The sequence below is a fragment of the Sparus aurata genome, chromosome 10 (assembly GCF_900880675.1).
Source record: "Sparus aurata chromosome 10, fSpaAur1.1, whole genome shotgun sequence".
Lineage (NCBI taxonomy): Eukaryota > Metazoa > Chordata > Actinopteri > Spariformes > Sparidae > Sparus > Sparus aurata.
Window position 1 is genome coordinate 35017666 of NC_044196.1, and position 21586 is coordinate 35039251.

The following is a 21586-nucleotide window of genomic DNA, read 5'->3' on the forward strand; positions in this document are numbered from 1 at the left end:
GATATGCAATAAAACTGGAGACAAACAAAGAGCTCAAACAGAAAAGACTGAAGCATTCTGGGATTTATCACTGTTTGAACTTCTTCCCAGAAACTTCCTGGGAAATGATGAATAGGTAGAATTCAGCATCAGGCCGAGTGGAGACGTTAAAGATACATCATGTGATGTTAAAATGTCCTCTTGATCTTTATTATATAATCTAAGATTTGAAATTAGGATTATTCTGCCTGACAGACTCCAGCTGCATTAAGCTTCAGCTGCATGAGTACCTGCAGATAATCCCGACTCAGTCATGGAGATGTCAGTATGGAAACATGTCACTTTATAAGATGATTTATACACCAAAACTATCTTCTACATGCAGGTAAAGCAGCTAAAAAGAGGCAACTGACTTCTTTTTTCCTTCTGCAAGCAGACGAGTTTCCACCCATCTCTAACACTGTTCAGACTGAACTGACACCGAGACTGAAAGAAACACTGAAGTCAACTAAATAAAGTTACAATAACGATTTGACAGAAGATGAACTGCATAAAGAATAAGACACTGAGGGAGTTCTCCTCTTAGCTCGTAGCAGAAACACACAACTCACAATCAGAGAGAAGACAGAGTGATAAACTGCTGCTGCTAACGGTGTGAAACAGTTTGAAATATTTACAATCGATATGACTTGAAAGCAGCGTGAGTGACGTATTCAGTCAACATCACCTCGAGGTGGCCGGCAGGGAACTTGTGACTGATCTGGGGATTCAGTTGACCGTCACCTGATCAACACACACACACACACACACACACACACACACACACACACACACACAGAGTCAGAGTGAGACCAGCAGTGGAAAATCACCGGGCTTCAGCCTGCTTCCTCTCTCGCTCCCCCTCCGTCTCTTATCTCTGTCTGATGCCCTCCTCTCTCTCACTCTCTCTCTCCGGCTGCCATCGTTCCTCTGAGCTGCTCTCGGATAATAAATCACCCTCAGCGTGTCTTTAACAGGCGGGTTGTGGAGTTCGGGCCGCCGTGCTGCGGGCCTGGTACCACTTATAAGAGAGTACGAGGAGAGGGAGTCACAGCCGGGTCAGGAGGCTGCAGAGACGATGATGCGTGGTGTCAGTCATCGCTGCTGCTTTCCATCAGCTCACACCAACGCTTATCAGGAATCTGCAGCTCCTGTTTCCCTCTTCGTCCTCTTCCTCTTCTTCCTCCATGACCACAAACAGTGTTTTTAAAATGGTCTCCTCTGCACTGAACGGGTTAAACTTCCAGAGCCGCCACTTCCTGCCTGAGCACGTGACCTTGGGAGACAGCGGGGGAGGAGGGGGAGGAGGGGGAGGTCGGGCGATATCTGTGGGAAGTGGCAGGGGGCTGAGTGTGTGTGTGTGTGTGTGTGTGTGTGTGTGTGTGTGTGTGTGTGAGGGCGGAGTTGACAGAGTGAGATTAGCTTTGCAGTGTGTGTGTGTGTGTGTGTGTGTGTGCACAATTAATCTAAGTGGTGATTGGCCACTGTAATGAATATGTGGTGTGCATAAAACATCAACCACAACAATCCATAATCAATACGATGCAATGCACTTAATCCAGTCTGCAGCGTGTGTGTGTGTGTGTGTGTGTGTGTGTGTGTGTGTGTGTGTGATTTTCATCTCTATTGCGCGGCTAATCAGTTGGCTGCACTTCCTCTCAGGAAGACGATGATGTCCTGTTTTGGATCATATGAAAAGCAGAGCGAGCTGCAGGCGGCTGAACTGATCCGCCTCTCTGTCGGCCGCTCGCCGCTCGCCGCCATAGAGACGGGAAACTCTATTTTGTCATTTTATCCGCCATGTTTTCTTCGCTCCTTCACACCAGCCTGCAGTGAGGATTTAAATTAACCAGATTATGTGTTCTTTCTTTCCTCCAGTGAAGGAAAATGTAAATTAAAGTACAATGTTCTTTATAAAAGATAAAAAAATGTAAATGTATGCAGGGTTCCTCTGAGGTGATAAAATGGCGCCCTGATATTTCCTCAGAAAAACATTTTTTAAGCGTCTATTTTCAGCATTATCAGCTTAAAACCTTCCAAAACAGCCCGTGTCTGTATCCAGTCTACTAGAATGTACTTGGTGCTCGACAGGCGCAGACGTTTTAGACTTTTTAGACCTTTGAGGATCATTTCACATTCATTTCCAGGATGAAGAAGAGGTTAAAGCTCCTCCCCCTCCCGCAGCCTCCACATGTTGGGAGTCAGCCGTCCTGCTATCTGGCTGCAGATAACGCTCTGTGGTGTCCAGTCAGAGGAACCAGAGCCTCCAGACTCTGATGTACTGATGTGGCCGTGCTATTGTGCAGCGTGGCTCATTGCTCCAGACTTTCAGCAGGAGAAAGCCAAACCCACCAGGCTGCGGGTACACAGAACAAATCCTCATATGATGCCAGGAAACATTCATCACTATAATTAGGACTGCAGCACAGTAGTTTGGGTTGTTCCTGCGCTGTAATTAGGTAACAATAGCACATATATAGCACTGCTGCACAGTAATATAGAGTAAAGTGATATCTGAGGTTCTGATGGACGTACTGGCCCGGTTGCACACGCACATATTGCTAAAAATCTATTTGGCGACTTAAAAAGTGGAGCGTCACCCGACCCTGACCCCTGAACAGAGTCAGAGTCGGAGCGGCTGCAGCACGGGTGGATGAGTCCAGCTTCAGCTTGTTTGGCCTGAGTGAACGGCTCAGTGGTTTCTGTGTTGACTGGAAATGTCTGCGCTGCAGCCAGTCAGCACACTCTGCTGTTCCCTCGGGTCACAACCGGCCCGCGGACCACTTGTACTGGTGACCGCCCGGTGCAGCCCGAGCTGCATCACGCCTGGTCTCTACTACACCCGTCAGCGGGTCGACACCGCCGGCTGCTGCTGCTGACCAGCTGCCCTCTGGTTTCAGCTGCCGTCACCAAACTGGGAAGTGAAAGCTGATGCAGTTATTATTAAAAAGCTATTTTTATAATGGATTCATCATTTTTCAAACACTAATGTCAAACATTCGCTGGTTCTCGCTTCGTAAATGTGATGATTTGTTGCTTTGTTATTTATGACTGTAAAAACACATTTGTGTATGTTAGACTGAGGACGACGGCAGCCGGGAGACACTTTTAATGATTTACACAAAACACTTGTGGAGACTCAGCGTCTGTCCGTCACACACACAAACACAATCCATCTCTCTCTTCAGCCCACACCATCACCAAACCTCCCGCACATCCATCTGAAACATCCAACTGACCCCGACGGCATCTCCACCTCCACCCGCCGTCACTTCTGCAGCGGTGATCAGACGACAGATCTGAGTGGTATCGACGTGTGTGTGTGTGTGTGTGTGTGCATCTCAACAGCATCGGGAAAGAAGCCCGAGGTGTTCTGATGAATTGATTTCTCTTTCTCCTTCCGTCAATTACTGTTTTCCATGAGAGCAAACAAGGACGAGTTAAACACTCACACTAATACATGTAGAAGAAGAGGGAGACCACACACACACACACACACACACACAGAAGAAGAGATTACGTGCAGATTAAAATAAGAATGCATACAAACAAGGATTATGGCAGATTATCATTATGTCACTCTTGGCAGGTTCCACTAACACACCAAACGGACTCGGCCTCTATTTGTTCCTGTGCCACGTCGTCCACTGAGGGACTTATTCACTGATCCTGGCAGGTTCAGACAGGAGAGCAGTTTATCAAACAAAGTCACTCCAAGTCCAGTTTAATGGGTTTTACCACTTTGCCACACAGATTGTTTATCTGCCTTTTTAATTCAGCCGGCTCGGTTATTGAGATGTAATCCGTCTGCATTTCAAAAAGGGATTAGAGACATTATTAAGTATTTTATGCAGATCAACACAACCTCTGACTTCCTGCGCGTTGGCAACACACACACAGATCTAATAAAGTAATGATTTGGATTCAGTCAATCAGAGAGAGGATTAAAACACAACACACACAATGAGAGAGAGTGCAGAATGAAACAGGCCTTAACTTACTTTACTTACTCACAAAACACCCAAAACTCAAATGATAAATAGAAACAGTACAGTGACAGCTACTGAAGTTAGCATGCTAACCAGCTACGCTAACACCAACACTCCCCTGATGCTCCAAGCTCAAAGTCTACATCGCTAGCTGCACTGCTAAATGAGCTAAGTAACAACTGTCAGCTACAGTTAGCAGCAGTTAGCAGCTGCTCTTGTGATATGCTATCTTTTGTTTACAGTATTTATTTACTCGTTATAATGAATTCTTACTGACATTGTATCACTGTTGTCTGTAGAAAGAACAACAATCTCTGCAGCACATCACCAGAGTCACAGCTAACTACTGCTAACTGTAGCCTCTGTTAGCTTATTAGCTCAGACAGCCGTGCAGCTAGCGGTCTGGACTGGGAGCTGGTAGCAGGAAAATGTTTTAACACTAAGAACAGGCGCTTTGATCCGTGATGGGTTCAGGCTCATTTACACGTCACATTCAGTGGATCATTTCCGTTATTATTTCTTAATCTTTGCATCAAGAAGTCGCTCATGTTGCACCTTTTAGTCCGAGCTCTGACACAGCTCTGCTCTCCGAGTGTGAACACGTGACAATAAAAAGAAAAACCGTGTTGAACATGTAGAACAGAGGCTGCAGACGGCGTCACGTCCCTCCAACATGATCATCCGTTTGTTTCGCTAACTGATTTCATTTTTTAACCATCTGGCAGTTCATTCACTGCCGTCTGAAGTTCGTCCAGTGGCCGGATTAAAACAGTTTTGAAGGGTTTTATGGCGCTAACAGAAACCGAGTGTAAGTAGATTAAAGTGATAATCCACCCAAAATCTCCTGAACATAAAACACGTCCCCCTGTGGACCGGACCGGAACTTTCTGAGGACAATCTGGGCACTTTAATACGTCCTGCTGGATCTCATGGTGACAGATGGAAATCACGCCGGCCGCTGCAGTTATTTCACTCAGGAGGTGAACGACTGAACACGTGTGGATTTGCTCTTTGAATACTCTTAATTCCAACATCATGACAGAGAGACTGACTTCCTGTTGAATCAGTAGCTTGGAGTCTTTGTCCAAATATGGTCAGTTGTTCCTTCCTGCTCAGATACTAAATGCAAATCTACCAGAAGAAAAAAATCTTCCCTGACGACACAAATTCATTCTGTCTGACTTGTTTCTGTTCAATCTGAGAACATAAGACGAGCTAATAAAACTGTCACAGATTACAGTAACTGACAGAAGTGATTCCCCGTCTCACCATCATCATCATCATCATCACCTTCTACCTGTCTGTCTGTCTGCCTATCAGCTGTCTGTCCATCTGTCCACACATCTTAATGCATCCGTTTATTCCTGAAGTCTTTTCAACCAGAGCAGCCACCCTTCTTCTTCTGCTTCTTCTTCTGCTTCTGCGCTGTGATGGCATGATAGCTTGAAGGTGACATCATGGAGGACACTACATGGAGCCAACATGGCGCCGGTGCTCGGCACACTGACCTCGGGTCAGTAACACACAGGTCCACAGCTCTGAGCAGAGTCAACCCATCGGACTGCAGATGTATCGAGTCACAGACAGTTTCATATTAAAAATCACATCCAAGTTCCACATCGTCCATCGACTTCTCTGAATAAACTGTCTCAGTAGATGAAGACACTGTGTACAGCTCCTGTTCAGTCTGTTATTATAAGTCCAATAAACACATTATGTGCACAACACAATTAGAGACGGAGAATAAAGCATGTAGTGACATAAGCGTCCCTGCAGCTCCTCTGGTTGGGCTCTAATGCACCTCCTGGGACTGAAATACACTCCTGAGTGGATCTGTGTTACCTCACTCAACCTGCAGGCAGTCGGCATCACACACAAACACACTTGGTGATGATAATGACTCCGGACCGGAGAGGAACACCAGCTGCTGCCAAACTCTGCTCGTTAATAAATACTTGGACGGTGGCTTTGTTTAAATATGGTTTCAACATCACCACAGCCACAGATTCATCTTTCATTTAAAAGCTCTTTCACAGCAACAACACCCGGAGCTGCGTGTGGCAGTAACACTGGCCTGTGTGCTCAGCTACAGCACTATTATACCCACGGTCGCTTTAAAGAGCCTCCTGAGGGTGCTCCAGCTCTCACACAGCAGCCATCACAAGCATATGTTCCCTCGCTGCCGTCTTAAAATACATTAATCTGAAAAGCTCTGTGAGTAAACCGGAGCGAGGAGAGAGAGAGTGCTCGTCTGAGACAAAGTGTACGATAGTTTACAGAGTGCTCAGAGTAACGAGCAGAGGAGCCAAGAGGTTCATGCTCATTATGTTTATGAAGCAAAGACGTTAACAGCCTGAGTATTTACTGGACGCCTGTTAAATGTGCAACACACACCGTTCAACATGCAGATAGAACAGACAGCTTTGTAAACCCTCTCAGGACATTAAGCAACTAACCGTCTGCATCTTTATTAGCGCTGAGCAGCGGCGTTGTGTAACAGAGCTCTGACTGACTTGTGTCTGTCAGGGGAAAATGGTTTTGTTCAAACCGCTCACACCTGTCTGACAGAGGAGGGGATGACGAGCTCATCAGGCTTAGCAAGCCTCTGAAACATGATGCTAAAGTGTCTGACACGGTGGAAAGGTGTCGATCAGAGCGTGCTGGCTGCATGACAGAGCGCACGGAGAGGAAACCGTGAGAGAATCAGAGACATGTGCAGGAAACATGGATGCACACAATATTTATTAGAGCTGTCCATCAACTACAGGTTTATTAAGGTCAACTTAGCTCTTAAACAAGGTGTGCAGCCTGATGTTGGGCTTTAGCTGTAGCTAGCATCTAGCCGTATGACAGATACCAGGTCTGAGCTTCCTCTTCAGTGCACCAACAATTTACCTCATCTCTACTCTCTTGTTACAGGTTTGGCTGCACATATTCTCATTCTGGCATACGGGAAAAAACCCTCTGGCTTCACATTTGTCTTGTGCGGCGCTCGACCCAGGCTGCAGCGACGTCGCCCCAGTAAAACAGTGTTGTGGTGAACTCACTCTGCACAGGGAGGACGCGAGCTTTGGAATTAAAATGGCTGAATCCCTGCAAAATAAAAGCTAACAGCTGCTAGCTTGTTTACAGGTCAGTGTTAGAAGACTACAGCGTCATTCCGGTTCTCCAAAAAACATTTGCTATGATGATTTTTTTGGGAGCTAGCATTGTTGATTTCCATGTTTGCTAGCTAGCATTGCTACGTTTCACGCCAGGTGTCCATCAGCTGAATAATGTGAAACGTCACGATGAATGTGCATCGAATCAGACGCAGACTCGGAACCAAACACTGCTGCATAGAGCTACGAGTGGTCGACAACTCTACAGGTCACATGTGATCCAGTGTGTACCTGGCTGCTCACATTGTAGAAGAAGTGATGCATGAAATATGAAGAAACCAGGACAGACGTGTGAGTGTGTCTGAGTGAATCAACAGGTGATTACACTGACGAGGTCTCTGTGTTTTACTGTATAATGAGCTCGTCTCTCTTCTCTTTTCTTACACACTTCCTGGAACAACATGCATAAACATTCCCCTGAATGACTCACATCCCTCCTTCTCTCTCTACATCCCTCTTTCTTAATCCCTGCTTCCGATCTTACTCACACACCAACAAAAACACGCCTCAGTCTGCCTCCATCCTCGATAACTTGATTCATTCGCTCGGAGTCTTTAAAGAAAAAGCACTCACATGGTCCGTCAGTGGGTCAGCTACAGTATATGCTGACTCACCCCCCCTAACAACAGCATGTAACCTATTAACGTGTGTTAGTGCATGTCCATCTGTGTGTGTGTGTGTGTGTGTGTGTGTGTGTGTGTGTGTGTGTGTGTGTGTGGGGGTGTTTACAAAGACACACTGGAGTCTTTCACTCCCGCTGTGTAACAACCGGTCTTTGTCGTCGCCCTCTTACACACAGCCAGTGAAGCGGGTGATGCTGATTGGTATTCAGACCTTTAAGTTGAAGGTTCAGACAAATGCTGCACCGTGTGTGTGTGTGTGTGTGTGTGTGTGTGTGTGTGTGTGTGTGTCAGTAAAGTAAAGGAGGTCGACTCACTCCATGACACAGCAAGCTGCATGTTGTGTTTGTACTGATCTTACTGTCATCATCACTTCTTTAACTGTTGTGTGTTTAATGTGACAAACTGATTTACGTCACGTGTTCAGCCGTCTGAACGCTGGGTTGTTTCCTGATCCGAGTGCTACTGCCGGCTTCAGTCTCTACTGTTAGATCATGTTCTACCATTAAAGGGATATTCCGGTGTAAGTTTAATTCATGGTCTAAATCACTGTGAAACTGTGTTAGACTCCCTCTCGAGAGATCAAGTTAGCAGACCGCTAATTTACGGAGTTTTATCAACCTCAGAAACGACCGCACGACAACAATACACTGCAGTAAATGGATCCAAATATAAACCGCCACATAAAGCCACAAATAATGCTCAGAACAGCACCAAACTTCAGCAACAGTACAAATAGGGTCTCAGCACATAGTCCAGGGCATCTAACCTCTGCTAGCTTAGCTGGATTTCTATTGTGAAGCTAAAAACAGAGTTCAACTCTCCTCCATCAACTTCCGGGTCGGGGAAGTCCCGACGCGACGATTACCGAGTGCGGTTAGAAATGCTCAATTCCGTTCTTTTCCCTGTCCGCTCTCGATAATAACTGTTATAAACTGGCAGGTAAGACACATATGAACTTTGATTGCTTTTCCTATGGAGTCATAATCATACATTTTCATCCATGAGCCGCGGAACTCTACTGCACTCGGTAATCGACTCGTCGGGACTTCCCGTCAACAGGAAGCTGCTGCAGAAGAGTGGTAAATTTAGTCAGCTTTTCAGTAGAAATCCAGCTAAGCTAGCGGAGGTTAGATGCCCCGGACTATGTGCTGAGACCCTATTTGTACTGTTGCTGAAGTTTGGTGCTGTTCTGAGCATTATTTGTGGCTTTTTTGGTGGCGGTTTATATTTGGATCCATTTACTGCAGTGTATTGTTGTCGTGCGGTCGTTTCTGAGGTTGATAAAACTCTGTAAATTAGCGGTCTGCTAACTTGATCTCTCGAGAGGGAGTCTAACACAGTTTCACAGTGTGTTAGACCATGGATTAAACTTACACCGAAATATCCCTTTAAGGTTGTGTAGAAAGTAACAGCAGTGGACGCACATTACACAAACACTTTCTCCCACTCCAACATCCCCGTCCACTCCTACTACTGTTTCCTTCTCCTCCAAGCTTTTTTCTTTCCCTTCTCTTCCCCCGTTTATTGCATTCCTGCTCACCAATCCTGCCTCTGTTCTCACTCCCATCTGTGTTTATGTGTGTGTGTGTGTGTGTGTGTGTGTGTGTGTGTGTGTGTGGCCACGTAGGACCCTGGAGTTTGGGGATCGGTCCGCCCACTCGTTCCACTGTTAACTGTGTAGCTACTGGTCAGTTTCCTGCACAGGGACGGAGAGAGAAGAAGTCTGTACCGACTTATAAACATTTAACAGTTAGCAGCATCGGATCAGCACCAGAAGCTGGAGTGACATGTGATCAGTGGACAACAGAGACAGTTTATCCTCAGAGACTCACTGATTCTGTTACGTACTCAATAACCTGCTTCAATCCAACATTTCCTGCCGTTCAGTGTTAAACTAACACAGCTGGGTTGGAATATAAACGAGTTGGTGAGGGTTAATTAACCCCTCACCTGTCATGTTACAGTGTGTACAATTTAATTAATTTAAATTTGGATGGTATTTAACACTGTTGGTGTATAAAAGGGGATGTTGTTCCATGACCTCTGGCTCACTTTTTGAACCTTTATTCTTTAGTTTCTCTTTCATTTATCTGTTACTGTTTCATTTACGCTATCTATTACTTTTTGCTATTACGTTAGCCTGCTTTTAGCTAACTATTTCATGCATCCCTTACCCTTAGCTAGCCATTTCAGCTTTTATCTCTTAGCCTAATATTAGCTTACCTATTCTTATCCATTACTTATTCTGAACTAGCTTATTTCAACTCGTGTCTGTTAGCCTAGCATCACTTTTAGCTCTAGCGACTATTTCATACACCGTTACATTTCGCTAACGATAACCAAACTAACCAATCACTTTACATTTTAACCATGCAATTCTATGCATTGCATCTATGCATTCTAACCATTCCATCCCCTTAAGCTAACGGGTTTCTGTTACTTTAAGCACAGTTTGAACAACTGTCCCGTTACGTTTGGCTAACAACAATTTAATCATGTATACTTCCTGTTTCTGAACAGGTCCACATATTGTGTCAACATAAATATTTCATGATAATCATTTTTCCTCTATAAATCTCTGTTCTGCAGCTGCAGTCGGGCCCATGAGGTCCGAGTGAAGCTGGTTGGGGATCAGCGCTGTGTCCAACAGAACCAGGGAGCGTGCTCAACAAAGAAAATGCCACATTAGCATCAGCTGCAGGTATTCACTGAACCTCTGCTAATATAATAACTGAATGGATCCAATTATAATCTTGCGCTGACAGACAGGAATGAAAACAGGGGCTTTTGGGAAATGATGGAATTTTACTGAGCGTGTTTGACTGAACGGACTCAACCCTCTTTTCCACTGCACGGTTAACCAACATAAACATTTTACAAGCCCTGTTGCCATGGAATCATACGAAGGCTCGGCTCCTCGCCATTACCCATAGCAACTCCTGACTGATAGGCTGACTGAGAGGCTGGATGAGTGTCTGGCAGGCTGGCAGGCTGGCGGACATGACTGGCTGACTGCTTGCAGCCTGTTTAAAAGGATTATATGAACGGGGAAAATAGCTCATTATGAATCCCCTGTTGAACAAACTCCACGCGGCTTTATTAACAGTCGAACATGCATCCAAGGAAGGAGAGAACAGAATGGAAATAGTGAGGATGTGAGGATTGTGACATGAGTCAGAACAAAAAGACAGACGGCAAGAAAAGGAGGTAAAGAGGAAGCAGAGGAGGAGGAGGAGGAGTGAGGGAGGTGAGATCCACATGCTGGGTGAGCAGGGTTCTCCCCGACCGGCTCTCCAGTTACACTGTTCAGAACCACGTGCTCCACGTTTCTCCGTCTAAGTGAACAGACTGTAAATTAATCTCTTTGTTGTCTAACAGCCTCGGCGGAGACGAGCGGGACAATGAAAAGGGGGAACCGCCGTGGACCAGCGCCAAACACCGGCAGCCTATCTGGAGACGGACGAGGGAGCTCCAAATGTGAAATCACTCATTAATTAATCATTTAAAGAAGTTTCCTCTGACACACCTGTGATCCCACTGGACAGAATCAGTACAACAAGTCTCTCTGTCACTGTAATGAGGCTGTTTGGACCGTGTGCGACCCGGTTCACTCAGCTGGACAGCAGACAACAATAAACCTTGAGTGCATTAACACACACGACTGAAGGACGGAGTGGATCAGTGAATGAATGCAGACGTGAGATGACAGAAAGAGAAACATCTTCCTTCAAAGTGAACAGCATGTTCTGTAGATCACCGGGTCCTGAGGCAGACGGGTCACGCTCATCAGAACAGATTCTGATTCTGTAAAGTCCGCTGTGAAAAAGTCACGCTGCAACAAATTCTTTGTTCACTTGCACTTTTAAGGTGAAGCGTACTGATCCACTCTTGGCAGCAAATCAAAGCTCAGTGATTTTAAAATCCTCTCTGGGCCATTTAATCACCTCGGCTGGCCCGCGAGTCTCTGTAGAACCTTCACTTTATCATCACGCACATCTCACGGGACGGGCTTTTAACGGCCGTCCAAATCTCACTGACAGTCAGTGGATCTGGTGTTTGGAGCTCGTTGGACGTTCAGGTGAGAGCAGGTGAGTCAGCTGGGAGGATTACAGGACAGTGTTGGTGAACACAGGTGTGAGTTTGCTTCCACTCATCAGTCTCTTCCTACAAGGAATTCTCCAAACCCGCTAAGTCGTCGTATTCCTCGTGCTCGGAATAGAATGTGGGTCAGCGCCAGCTCAGTGGAGTCGACGCGAGCTTACCGACTCCTGACGCCAGCAGGTCCACCACAGCTGCCGTCAGGCCGCGTTACAGCAGCATGTGTCACCGCGACCCGCGTCTGATGTGTGGCAGCGCAGAGGACGCTACGCTAACGTTAGCAATGTGTTCACACTGTCATTACTGAAGTGGGGGGGGGGCTCTGACCCGGGCCCGGCAGCACCACCTCATGTGTGCCTGTCTACCACCTACTGCTTAAAGTTTACAATGAGAAAAGACAGGAAGTGGTCGGGGGGGGGGGCAACCACACAGAAGCTCCCTTAAAGGGGCAGTGCGTCATTTTAAACTTAACAACTGAGTAAACGAGCTGTTCTCAGAGGAACATAAGGTCCACAGAACCCTGTTTGAAGCCAGAGAGGTGGCAGGGTCCGCCACATACAAACAAAGTAACGCAGTGTGAAACCGTGTCATTCTTTAAGGTCCGTTTGTTTGTCCAGTCGTGGAAACAAAGAAATAAATCAGTTATTCTTCCCCAAATCTACAAACTGCACCTTTAATTACTACACCTTATTATACCTCAGAGGTTCTGGTGCTGCTCAGTATCAGTCCACTCCAGAAGAAGCTCTCAGAACAACAACCAACATCACGTGGGACTACAAAAACACGCCACGAGCGTTCACTTCCGGTCAGCCATTAACTGGATTAAATAATGACACAGGTGAGTTTTAAACCCGCCCGAGCCAATCAGAACACAGCAGAGGCTGTGCTGCATGTTCGGCTGTGACTGGTGATCTGACTCTATACATGTCTGCACGAGTTCTTTTGTCTCGGGTCGGTTCGGTTCCTGTCCTGTGTCCCCTGCTTCAGTACCTCTGAGCCCGCAGACAGACGGAACCAGAGAGGCTACAGGCCGGAACCAGCCGCACTGGGCCTTTAAATGTTCTGTCTCAACAGTTAGCTAATAAACTCAGCACACAGACCCACACACACTCAGCGGGCGGTACCGTAGAGCCCAATCACTTAAGAAGAGGCGCCTAATCGATACATTGATCGGTTCGGAGCGCCGGGTTATTGTCGGAGTCTTTACCTCGCAGTCGTAGAGGTCCGTGAGCTGGTCGATGATCCACTCCTCCAGGTTCAGTCTCTTCCTCAGCTCCTTGCGGTCGTATTTGACGGTGACGCGTCCCTGCTTCCGAACCGGAGTCTCGGGCTCCTCCGTGGTGCCGGCCGGCGTCTGGAAGTACACCCGCGGCTGAGGGCTCGTCTCCGGGCTCGTTACAGCGGCCATGGCTCGCTCCTCGCTTCAGGGGGAGACACACACACACACACACTCACACACACAAAGAATCCCACCCGGAGGTGTCGAAGTGCGGCCGAGAGCTTCCCGAGCTGGATCCAGAACCAGAACCAGAACCAGAGAAGAAGAGGAAGAAGAAGAGATCCCGGCAGAGGAACGAGCGTGCTGAGATCCTCCCGGAGGACCTGATGCTTCTGTGGTCCAATAGAACCTCACAGGAACATTTGTCCGCGTCCACGGAACAAAATGGACCGAGTCGAGCAGAGTAACCGGCTTACTGAGCTATTAACAGCACGAGACTGAGCCTCTGTAAAGCAGCCCAGCAGAGCTCTGAGCGAGCCGGTCCAACTCTGCTCAGTACAAAGAGAATCACACGTCGCTGCTCGCGCCCCACAGAGCTGCGTGCGTGCGTGCATGCGTGCGCGCTCCCGGACGGACCCGAGCGCATCCGACGTAGCGCGGCGGGAGGCGAGGAGAGAGAAGGAGGGACACACATGCTGGTTCCGACCCGTCTTTGTCCTCTCAGGCTCACATGTGACGTCACCACAGTCACGTATTGTTCCTAACATACGTAAAGAACTCTGACTCTCTCTGTAAGCTTCTTTTTCTTTAAGGACCCCGGAACTGCACAGAAAGGTGGCAGGGTCCGCCACACACACACACACACACACACACACACAACAACATGAATACACAAGCTGCTCTCAGAGGACAAACACACTGTCTGAAGCTAAGAGGTGGCAGGGTCCGCCACATACAGACAAAGTAAAACAGTGTATCCTAAGTCGTTGTGTCATGAACACAAAAAGTGTTTGTTTATTTAGTTTGTTTGGGTATTAAAATGCCCTGCCCCAAAACTACGTATTGCTCCTTTAAACCTAGAAAAGAAAAGAAAAAGGACACGCATGTTGGTTCTGACCCGTCTTTTGTCCTCTCAGGCTCACATGTAACCCACCGAGGATCAACACAGTCACGTATTGTTTCCAGCAGCCGTGACAAACTTCTTTTTCTTTCAGGTCCCCAGAACTCTTGTCTGAAGCTACAAAAGGTGGCAGGGTCCGCCACATACAGACGATAATTTTAGAAACTGTAACATTCACAATATTAATGAGGGAATTGCACAAACAAGGAAATCTTAGTATAAATAAGAAGGTCTCAGAGGACAATCACACTGTCTGAAGCTAGGAAGGTGGCAGGGTCCGCCACACACAGACAAAGTAAAACAGTGTTTACTAAGTCGTTGTGTTGTTCTTCACTGTCACTTTGTTGATTCAGGTTTGTTTAGGTATTAAAATGTCTACGTATTGCTCCTTTAAGTGACATGTTTCTTTAGTGTGTTTTTGTCCTTGCACAACATTTACCCAGATTACCAGTTTGCCCGCGGCTCCGACTCGTTCAGAGGCTCATCAGACGGGTTGCAGTCCGCCTCCTCTGGAATGTGTGAATGCAAACACTTCCCAGATTTCACAGATTGATAAAAGATATTTCACAACACAACGATCTATTGTTTTGTGTTTCTGTGAAATGTAGAAGTGTTTTCTCCTCCACACGCTGCGTTTTTATTGGAGGGCTGATAGTTTGGGTTTAGTTTTAATGTTTCATACGAATCCTAAATAATGTTTAAATCAACAGAACAGAGAATACACGGTGTGTCGTCATGACAGAACCAGTGAACAAAAACACAGCTTGTCAGTGATTGGGTCTTATTAAGCATAATGAGATATTTTATACCTGTTAAAGGTGCATTACGTAAGAAGTGGCCACCTGTCAGATTCCTACTCTAAACATATAGCGGGCAGTGTTTCACCAGAGTGACCGCTAACTGCTGACTGTGATGTGAGAGTGAAGCTGGGCCCGGTGATGGACCGGTGATCGGACTCTCTCTGATCGGACGGGAGTTACGTAGTGTTGCTTTAAGATTTTGTGTTTCTGCACTGGCAGAGATGAGTCCACTGGAGGTGTTCTATTAACAGGAAACCACTCACATGTTCCCTCAGCCGGCCCGGCCCGGCCCGGTGTGTGGTACCAGCAGGGAGCCCGGCTAATAACAAGAGCTTTAATAATAATAATAGGAGTTTGAAGTGAAGGAAGATCTGTCTCTCTCCCCCTGCTGGAGTGTGTGTGGGTGTTCACATCTGCCAACATGCTCATATTGGTGTGTGTGTGTGTGTGTGTGTGTGTGTGTGTGTGTGTGTGTGTGTGTGTCACACTGGTCGAAGCAGCCATTTCACAGACAACCATGGCAACAAGGCATCAAAAAAAAAACCTGAATTATTCAGCGAGCATGTCTGAAACTTACAGTTGAGTAAGCACAGACAGACCGACACACACACACACTCACACACACACACACACACTCACACACACACACACACTGCACACACACACACACTCACACACACACTCTCACACACACACACACACACACACACACACATTCGAGTGCTTCCGTTAATATTCAGGTGTGTTTGAATGTAAAACACTCAGTCTCATGCAGTTATGTAGTCGCTGTTAGACACAATCATAATGTGTCACCAGGTCAAAGAGTAGAATCTGCATCAGAACACTGAAGTGGACCCGTGTGACCTGTCGGTGGTATCTGGGTCTGTCCCGGTCGTCTCAGACGGGCCTCTGCAGAAGGAGATCATGTATTACTGAAACTGCGTCTCAGATAGATACCAGGTCAGTGTATAAGATGTGATCTGTGAGAAAATGTCTCATCTGGAGCTTAAATAATCTCATTAAGACCCTGAAGATTACAAAGCTGCCGTGAAACTGATCAGATTCTGTCCCGGGCTGTGAGACCTGTGGGAGACGAATACAGGACACAGATCTGCTGCTCAACACTGTACGTACTGAAACATCATCATTCTATCTGTCATAACTCTTTAATTGTACAAAGGCAAAACTTTAGAACACAGAAAAACATTTCAGTCATTCAGACACTCTTCTGGACTAAATCTCCTGCTCTCAGAATCAAACTTGTGTTAAAGTTCAGAAGTATTATCAGCTAAATGTGAGTAAAAGTACTCGTTCTGCTGTAAAATGAACCCGTTACTGAAATATCATCACATCAGACACTGTTAGTGTTAAAGGTGCAATATGTGAAAACTGTCCAGCAAACAGGGGATTTTATACTCAGAACCAGTGAACGTTGTCTAAAAACACACCTTGTCAGTGATTGTGTCTTATTAAGCATAATGAGATATTTTATACCTGTTAAAGGTGCATCACGTAAGAATTGGCCACCTGTCAGATTCCTACTCTAAACATATAGCGGGCAGTGTTTCACCAGAGTGACCGCTAACTGCTGATTGGTGATGTGAGAGTGAAGCTGGGCCCGGTGATGGACCGAGATCGGACTCTCTCTCTCTCTGGAGTTACTTAGTGTTGACAGTGAAAACTGTCCAGCAAACGGGATTTTAATCTCAGAACAAACAAGAGGCAGCATATCACCAGAGCTACAGCTGCTATTAGCTTGTTAGCTCAGTTAGCTGTGCAGCTAGTAGTCAGTGCTATGATCTTGGAGCACCGGGTTTTCACTGCTAACTGTAGCTGCTATTAGCTTGTTAGCTCAGTTAGCTGTGCAGCTAGTAGTCAGTGCTATGATCTTGGATCAGTGGGTTTTCACTGCTAACTGTAGCTGCTATTAGCTTGTTAGCTCAGTTAGCTGTGCAGCTAGTAGTCAGTGCTATGATCTTGGATCAGCGGGTTTTCACTGCTAACTGTAGCTGCTATTAGCTTGTTAGCTCAGTTAGCTGTGCAGCTAGTAGTCAGTGCTATGATCTTGGATCAGCGGGTTTTCACTGCTAACTGTAGCTGCTATTAGCTTGTTAGCTCAGTTAGCTGTGCAGTTAGTAGTCAGTGCTGTGATCTTGGAGCTCCGGGGAGTGTTGGGGATATCATTAACAGAATATGATGAAATTACATATTCAACGTCATGTCAAAGACGTCTATGTAGTGTGTTGAAGAGATATCTACTTTAGGTAGCATGCTAACCAGTTAGCACCAGCCCATCCTGGTCCAAAGCTCCCATGCTAGCAGTGTAAACACAAACTGGTTCACCAGGTCCTAGTGTGACCTGCTAGCTGCACGGCTAACCAGATAGCACAGGGCCAGAAAACACTGAAACTCCTACAGCTGCACGGCTAACCGAGCTAACATTAGCCACAGTCATGGATGACAGAATACTTTGGTTGGCAATCCTCTCATATTGGACCTTTAAATGAGACTCTGTTAGAAGTTTAGAGGTGAATCTGTCTTCACACAAGACGTCACAGATAATACATATTTAAATTAGTTTCAGTGATATCCTGACACATGATAGGCTCCTCCTCTAGACATTTTATGAGACTATAGTCGTCTGATGAATGTGGAGCAGTGTGAAGTATGAGCTGGACAGTGCAGTTAGTAACTGTGTGCAGTTGTTTGCCACCTTTGTCAGGAACATGTCCAGTTTGTACAGTAAAAACAGAAGAGGAAGAAGCTCATCTGCTGCCGGTCTCACTTCCTCCTCTGGTTTCTACAGTATCTCACCACATGTGGGTCACACGGCTCGGCAGTGTAAACCGGGCTTCATTTGGAGAACTGCTCTCAGACTCACAGGCCTGTTTGAGGTTATTTCCACCCACAGGAGGGCGCTGTGGAGCTGTGAGTCAGCCTGGATGTCACTGTTCTGTCTCTATTTGTGTTCAGATGTCCAAAGACAACTTTAACTCTTTACAGCTCAAGCTTCACACATACAGCTGTGATTGTTCATGTCAAACTTATAACTTAATGAACAGAATAATAAGAAAAATGTGTATTTATCATAGAGACATTTGTCCACATCCAGGAAACTGATGACCAGAATTTACAGAGTAAAGAAGACTAATAATTTTAAGTTGTTTTAGCTCGTACAACTTAGATTCATCAGTCTGCTTTACTTTATTCAGACTTGTGTAGAATATTATTGTATGATAATAATTCATCCATCGGTGTGTTCATCTCTTTAATATTGAGCTGGTACACTGTGAAATGTGGACAAAATTAACATATAAAGTACAAACAACTCATAATAAGTTGTTAAAAAAGCTTCTTATTTTACCCCCAGGTCAATAAAATCTAAATGTGTTATGTTACATCATAATTTATTGTGTTGTGTATCACATATTGTGTCATTAAACTAAATCCAGTTGTCAAATTAATGTTGTGGAGTAAAAACTACAATATTAGATCTAATTGTAGAGGAGCAGAAGTTTTAAAGGGGCACTGCGTAGTTTTGCAAAAGAAAATCTCAGAAACTGTAACATTTACACTATTAATGAGGTAATAATACAAACTCAGACATATTTATTGTTTACATAACTGAATAAACAAACTGTTCTTAAGGTCCCAGAACAGAAGCCAGAAGGGTGGCAGGGTCCGCCACATGTAAACAAAGTACAACAAATGAAAACAAAGGGAGTTTGTTTATTTAGTTTGTTTAATCATGAAGATGAATCAGTGACGAGTTTTCACTTCTGTAAAACTTCATGTTGCACCTTTAAGCAGCAGAACAGGGAAATACTCAAGCCAGGTACAAATACCTGAGTAACTGAGTAACTGAGTAACTGAGTAAATGTGTTATTTATTAGACACATATCTGGTATATGAGACAAAGTAAACACTCAGTTACATGAAGTCAGTGTTGGAGTTATTGAACAGTTGTATGCTGCTGTACACACAAAGCTTCCCCCTCGTTCACTCGTGCAGACACACAGCTGTGTGTGACTGACGCGTTCACCTTCACAGGTAAACTCCTGTTATGAACGTCCTCATAGCCGAGAGGAGCTGAAGCAGAGCCGCCTCCACCTCCACATTCCTAACTGTTGCACAACCCAGCCAGCCCGGCACCGCGGGGAGGCCGGTGCCGCCCGGCAGACAGCAGGTGGCAGTACAGGACAACACGCAGCCACGAGGAGCCTGATTAAAAAGTACAGATCCTGGTTCAGTTCAGTCCCCCGGAGGAACATTTCCAGGGTTGTAACAGTTTGACAGCTGCAGCTAATCTCATCTGGACGGAGTGGAGTGTAATGAACGCAGCGATCATGAGAGCAGATTTGACTTCTCAGTCGAATCCATCTGCGTTCTGTCTGAATGCCTCTTCTGGGGAACACTGTAATCAGCACTTCTCTCTCACGCCCACATGATAGCTTTTCTCCAAAACACATGGACAATAACTGAGCAGTGTTATGGAGACAGATGCGTCTGGTCTCCGGTGGACCGTCGGACACTTCAGGCCCAAATCTGAGCTGCAGCGCTGTGGAGAGTAATCTGATCAAGTTTTTATTGCTACTGTTGACTGAGTCAGGCCTTTCTTATTAAAGTGAGAGTGTGTGCTGGTGTGTGTGGCGACGGGAGGGGGCAGTGTGTTCAGACACACACTGAATATCCTGTGTGTCTTTATACAATGTGGCTTTGTGAGTCCTTGGCTGTGCGTTGGAGAGAGAGATGTGGCTGTCACGAGAGGCAGAGAGAGAGAGAGAGAGAGGAGTGTTTGGGGTCTTCTCTTTCTCCACAATATCATTTCAACCAGCCGCTCGCTTTGTTCCTGTTTTAACCTCCATTGTCCCATCCGTCTCTTTTCATAACCCTCTTTATTAAAAGGCCGTTATGAGTTCTTCTTTCAGCTGACAGCCTACGCCTTTTCCAAACTCTTCCTCCCCACCTGTACCTCTTCTTTCATAACTCACTTCCTTTTCGACACTCGTATTTCGATGAAACAGAGAATAGGAGAGGCCGTACGTCCTTCTTCCTTCTTGTCAGACTGAACACAACAACAGTAAATGCCTGAACATGATTAGATCTCACGCTCGCTCCGGTTACATCTCCAATGACTGTAAACTGTCCTGTCACTCTCCTCCAGCTTCCTTTAAATCCCTCGCTTTTCTCTACATCTCTGTTATTAAATGATTCTTCCTTCTGCTCAGCTCGTCCTCTTGTGCTCCCGTCTTATTTAGCGGGACGATCCCTGCTGGAAAACCAGCATAAACCAGCACCAAACACAACATATGCTGGTCTTGCTGCAAGACCAGCATATGTTGTGTTTGGTGCTGGTTTTGGTGCTGGTCTATGCTGGTTTTTCCAGCAGGGGAGATATAATGTTTACCATGTTCGCCTTCTCAGTTTAGCCTGTTAGCATGCTAAGATTAGCTAATAAACACTAAACACAAAGTGCAGCTGAGGCTGATGGGAATGTGTGTGTACTATATTTTTCTGGCAGTCCATCCAATAGTTGTTAACCTGCTGGTGGAGAAAATCATTCAGGTCATCAGGCTGTATCCTCTGGGAACCTTGAATATTTCAGTTTCAACATTTTTTTCAAATCCGTCAAGTGGATGTTGATATTTAATGTTGAGCTTTAATTTGTGTGTGATGTGATGCAAGAGGATCATCAAACTCATTCAGGTTCATCCTCTGGGGATCATGAACACGTTTACTGTATTTCAGGGCAAAATCTCCAGGTTTCAAACACGTCACTAAAACCAAAAACCTTCCACATCATGGAGACAAAAGGAAAAGTCAGGAAATCAAGACGGTCGTCTGGATTCATCCTGTGGGGACCATGAACATCTGCCCAGAGATACTTCAGTCTGGAACAAACTAAAAGCCAGCCGTCATTCACAAACACACTCAGTATCTGACTTCTGATGTGAACACAGTGGTGATATGGATCTGGTTTCACATGGCAGAATCAGAGCCTGCAGATCTCACCAGACCTGATTCTGGGTACAGAAAGAAAACCAGCTCATGTGTGATTGAGAGATGTGACTGGGCTGCGGTCAGAACCGTCCCGGGAAGCCAAACCGCTACGTAGAAACGTGAAGTAGATTGTGAGAAGTGAGAAAAACAGAAAGAGAACCTGCTCACCTACAATTACTCTCAGGACAGAATGTGTTCGCTGCCTGATTCCATATCGACTCCCACCGACCAATGAGAGCTGAACACCTGTTGGAATGAGAGAACAGGAGACGGTAGAAACACAAAGGAGGAGCGAGGGAGTGTTTTATATACGAGGGAGGACAGAGAGAGGAAACAGAGAGAGGCTGAAGGGAGGGAGGAGGCGTCCATTGACACCACAGGTGCCTGCACTTCAAACGCAGCGCTGTTTGGCCAAAAAGATTTGTGTGTGTGTGTGTGTGCGTATGTGTGTGTGTGAGTGTGTTGTGTGAGTGTGTGTGTGAGTGTGTGTTGTGAGTGTGTGTGTGAGTGTGTGTGTGTGTGTGTATGTGTGCATTGTATTATGCACCAGAAACACAA

The 21586-nt window shown here is 45.9% G+C and overlaps 1 long non-coding RNA gene and 1 pseudogene across 1 annotated transcript; both read right to left on the reverse strand.

Moving 5' to 3' along the window:
- Nucleotides 1-6738: 6738 nt before the first annotated feature.
- Nucleotides 6739-8319, reverse strand: LOC115590235 (uncharacterized). Its single transcript, XR_003985718.1, has 2 exons — nucleotides 8208-8319; nucleotides 6739-8169 (listed from the first exon to the last, which is right to left on the reverse strand). It is a non-coding gene; the product is annotated as an uncharacterized LOC115590235 (long non-coding RNA).
- Nucleotides 8320-12961: 4642 nt separating this feature from the next.
- LOC115589173 (protein phosphatase 1 regulatory subunit 14B pseudogene) lies at nucleotides 12962-13723 on the reverse strand (annotated as a pseudogene).
- Nucleotides 13724-21586: the final 7863 nt, after the last annotated feature.